Consider the following 4,957-nt stretch of genomic DNA (forward strand, 5'->3'; position numbering starts at 1 on the left):
GTTTTTATACCCGAGCGTGACGTCACGCGGGGCAGTCTGTACGGGCGGGGGGCGGGGCCGGCACAGCGCTCCTAGCCTGCGCGCGGCTCCCCAGCGTTTCCCGCAGCTGCCCACCACCGCGTCAGCGGGCTGCGGGGACAGTGGGGGCGAGGAGGAGTGGCGCTAGCGGGACTGACTCGGAGAGCCAAGAGTCTACTGCGGCCACTTTACCCAACCGGTCCCTCCCGTTGTAGGTGCCCAGCATCCCCTGGACCGAGATGAGGTGTGTGTGTGTGGGAGGTGGGGGGCGGGCAGTTTCCCAGCAGCCTCGCCCACGCCGGCCGCCGCCACCACCTGGTTACAGCTCACCTGTCCACGCCGTGGCCGACCCCGGGATCACCGACAGCTGGGCCATGCCCGGAGTCTCGCCGTCTGCGCCGCTGCTCGGCTTCACCAATTCCCACCTCCGCGCTCCTCCTGGAGCCCCAGCGCTCAAATTGAGCCCGGGATCCGGAGGAACGGGCGGCGCACTCTGAAGTTGGGATAGCTCTGGATTTCTCCAACTTCAGATCGGTCCCCACCCACTAGGCCACGTGACTGGGGAGGGGGCAGCCCCTGCGGGCCGGCCAGAGTCAGCCTTCTGGGGACCCTCCTCCTCCCAGTACTCGCGCATCCGAGCTGGGGAAGCAGGGCCAGGCGGATGCCTGCCAGTCAGCCTGGGGCTGAGGAGTGGCGAGGGTCCTCGCGCGACTGCACAAGAGTACGAGTCCTGCACTCGCTCTTCGGAAAACCCGGCAGAAAAGCAAGTTTTTCTCAGCCAGCAGTCGGTCCAGAGGGTCGTTCACCGGTCTCTCCAGCATGCCCCGGAGCAACTGGAACCCGGTTTTCTTTGTGAATCTTTTCATCTTTTCAAGCCTTCTAATGGAGCCTTCAAGCGTCCTGGGCCCTGGCCTCGACGCTGTGGTTTAGTACAAACCGCGTTTCCAAGGCTAGAAACCACCACCTCTACCCTCTACCACCCCATTTCACGGGAGCAGGCATGAAGCAGAAAGATCTGCTCTCTGGAGAGAACCGACAAAAGTAACAGTAACATTTACTGAGCCTTTACTATGTGCCAGGCACCAGAATAAATACTTAAAATTCAGTCTCTCATTGAATCCTGGCATCAGTTTATGAGAGGGTATTATTGTGGGTACTAAGTGGCTTCAGTATTGTCCGACTCTTTGCAACCCCATGGAGTGTAACCCACCAGGCTCCTTTGTTCATGGGATTCTCCAGGCAAGAATACTGGAGTGGGTTGTCATGCCCTCCTCCAGGGGATTTTCCCCACCCAGGGATGGAATCCACATCTGTCTTCTTCATTGGCAAGGGGGTTCTTAACCACTAGCGCCACCTGCTCATTATCCTCATTTTACAGACAAATATCTGAGACCTAACTGGTCCCCTGAATGTGCCTTGGTTCCTTTCCAATCCATAGTGTGCTGCTGCCAGAGCAATCTTTTCAAACTGCAAATATGGTCATCTCACATCCCTGATTAGAGCACTGCGAAAAGTTTCCTATTGCTCTTAAAGACTCACATTGTTGCCTGGTCTGCACCCACGTGGATCTCCACTCTGTACTTCAGCCTCATGATTTGTCTTTCCTGCAGTTCCTTGGAGGAGCCATGCTCTCTTGCCAAATGGCTTACCTTTGAATATCCTGTTCCTTCTGCATGGAATGATCCCTCCTACCTTGTGCAGTAAACAGACCCAGTTTCGCTATCATTATTTTTTTTTGTTAGGAAAGCCTTTTCTGACCTCCCAGAGAGAATACACTCTTGCTAATTATAAACTATGCATCTCTCCTAGATTTTTTTTTTTTTTTTTGGTGGTTGAGGTGGGGATGTTATTGGTTGTTTGGTGAATATTTACCTCCTTCATTAACCATAAGCTCCAAGAAGGCAATTGAGTCCATTTTTGCTTACCTTTGAATCCCTAGCTCACAGAAGGTGCTCAATAAACACTAGTATAAGTACAGCAAAAAGTTAAAGTCTTGTCCAAGTAAAGCTGCTGGTAGAGCTGGGATTTTAACCCCAGACTATCTGCCCCAGAACCTGTGCTGAACTTCCCAGATCCAGAAGGGCTGGGTTTGATCTCCTGCTTCTTTCCTTCAGTTCCTGCTATTAGCACTTGCCCTCGACTCAGAGTTCACATATTTCTGCAGGGAAGTAAATCCAGAAGGGCAGAGGCTGCTTACCTGGCCTCAGGGAGGCCCCAGGGATTCCCTGTCCCTCAACATACACATTGAACACACAGTCTCCTAGAGGGGCCATGGGATTGCAGCTCACCTTCCAGCCCCCTGGCACGCTGCCAGCAGTAAACAACAGTGGCTGCCCTGGTCCCTTCTGTCCTGTCTCCTGGATCGCTGCCTGGTCACTTCACCAAGCCTGAGTCACCCAGGCAACAGTGAAAGACTGGCCTTGTCTCTCCAGGACAGGTGCCTCCAAGCTCAGTAAACCATCAGGACAGGTCCGACAATGAGGGCCCCTGGGGCTCCAGCCAGGACAGCTACTTTCCCCTGAGAGGAAGCCAGGCAGGCAGATTCCAACTTCCCATCCGCCAGCAGCTCAGCTCAATCTTGCAGCCTTTTGTTGGGAATGTCCCGACAGAAGAAAGGGCCTCCTTTCATCACTAGATTCCCTCCACACTCCTACCCAAAAAGCCAGGAGCTGAATGTCTCCAGTTGAATTGGAATTTGTCCATATCAAGTGTTATGGGAAAGTAAATAGGGCCTTGGCTGGAGCTGAGAATCTTTTTGTGAATGCAGAGCTCTTTGCTGTAGTGGGATTTGTGTTCTGCAGTTGGATCTATGGCCACAACCACGATTGGTCACCTCGTGTCTCAGAGATCTTCCTCAGCCAGACTTACATCATCACTGCTGTTAAGCATGGGTCAAGGTAGAAGACCAACCCCACCCCCTGCAAATACCCTATGAGTTTCTGAAGACTGCAGACCTCTTGGTAGTTTATCCCATTTGACCAAATGACTTTGAGAAAGTCACTTCTTACCTCTAAGCCTCAGTTTCTACATCGATAAAATGGATGCAGTAAGATTGCTAATAAAATTGGAGTTTGTAAACTCTGGCAGGCTATACCAACAGGAAAGATGATTAATTCTCCATTTGATAACCTCCCTTGTCCCACTAACACATTTGGGGAAAGTATAATGTAGTTGTTAAAAGCAAAGTTTCTTGAGTCTGATGCACTAGGTTTAAATCTCTGCTCTGCTACTCAATAGTATGCAACAAGATATTTCACCACTCTGAGTTTCAGCTCCTCGTCTAGAAAATGGTGCTGGCGATATATTTACCTCTGAGGGATGCTGTGAAGATTACATGAAATAATCATACACATAGCACATTGTGGCAAGTAGGAAGGGCTCAGCAGAAGGCAGCTACCATCATTACCTGAGACAGTCTCAGGATTGCCAAGCTGAAGAATGGGCTCTGTCCTATGCTTCCTCCCTACACACCTGAGCATCTTGCCCCCTTCCCGAAACCAAGGCCTGCTGGGGCAGGAGCTGGCCCCCTCTCTTCCTCTCTCAGATGCCTCTGAATTCTGAATTTACCATGTCAAGTAGCTCTGTTCTAAAATCCTCTACATCCTTCCCGGGTTGTTATAGAGAATCTGTCCTTGAAAATTATGCTCAACAAGCTAATGCTGTTTCAGTTCCGATTTTATTCATGTTCTGCTTATTATAAGTGACAGGAAACCTAGTCGAAAACTTCTTAAGCAAAAATGAAAATTTTGCTCCTAAAACTAACACAATATTGTAAATCAACTATACTTCACTTTTTTTTAAAGGAAAACTTCTTGTCCCTTTAGTGTAAAAACGCAGGGACTTCCCTGGTGGTCCCGTGATTAAGCCTCCGTGCTTCCCCTTCCAGTGCAGGGGGCAAGGCTTTGCTACCTGGTTGGGGAACTAAGATCCCACATGTCATGCAAGCAAAAACATAAAAGTAAGATTAAAATAAAATGCAGGGATTTCAGGCATGGCTGAATCCAGAGGCTCAAACATCATTGCTGTGTTTCAGCTCTGAGCTGATGCCACTGTAAGCAGGTTCTTCTAGTGTGATGGCTGGCAGCAGCTCCAGGCTTATCATCTGTCCACCTAGAAACTCTCCTTTGGGTCGCAGGGAGACCTTGGAGGATGGTCTACAGGATGAGTGCTGGAGGTGGGAGGCCAGAAAAGTAGATGAGAAGAGAAGAGAAAGGAGAGACAGTCAAGGACTATTCATCCCCCTTCCCTTCCCACCTATGGATATTCTGCTCTGACTTTGCCCTGGGACACACCCTGGAGGTAATGGGCACTGTCTGCATGGCCCTTCACTCCCCGTCTCCACTGTTGTAACTGCAGAATCCCCTTCCTCCTCTGGTGTCATCAGTGCCACCCCAAATCCCTCTGGCAGGAAGAGTCTTCAAACAGCTGTCCACGGCGGGTGTTGTATGCCTACCCATATCTCTGGCTACGCGGTGCCTGCCAGTTGGCATCCAGCCCTGAAGACTGTGTCAACTTTGGCAGGTTACTGCAAAGACAAGCGTTATTTCCGTCTTCTTCCTTCAGGGTTATTGCCAACATCACCACAGCCTCCCTAAACAGGGCTGATGGCAGCCCCGCCAACATTTTCCAAAGTTGGCTGGGCCTCTTGGATCCATTCCTGTCAGCGACGATTTTGTTTCATTTCCTGGGATGAGGACAGCCTGTGACCTCAAATAAGACAGCAAAAGAGGGGAAAATCTCAATACCTCAAGCATTTGGTGGAAAGAGGCTTGCTTGGCATTTTCTGCTCCTTGCTTGCTGTGGGACCTCAGCCAAGTTACTGCAGCTCTCTGAGCCTCAGTTCATCCATCTGGCCAGGCTCTGTGTCGTTTTAATAAGATACCATGTAAAGCACAGGGCCTGGCACAAAGTGAGCCTTCAATTAATATGAGTCCTGTTC

Source organism: Bubalus bubalis, chromosome 16, assembly GCF_019923935.1.
Source record: "Bubalus bubalis isolate 160015118507 breed Murrah chromosome 16, NDDB_SH_1, whole genome shotgun sequence".
In the NCBI taxonomy this organism is placed as follows: Eukaryota; Metazoa; Chordata; class Mammalia; order Artiodactyla; family Bovidae; genus Bubalus; species Bubalus bubalis.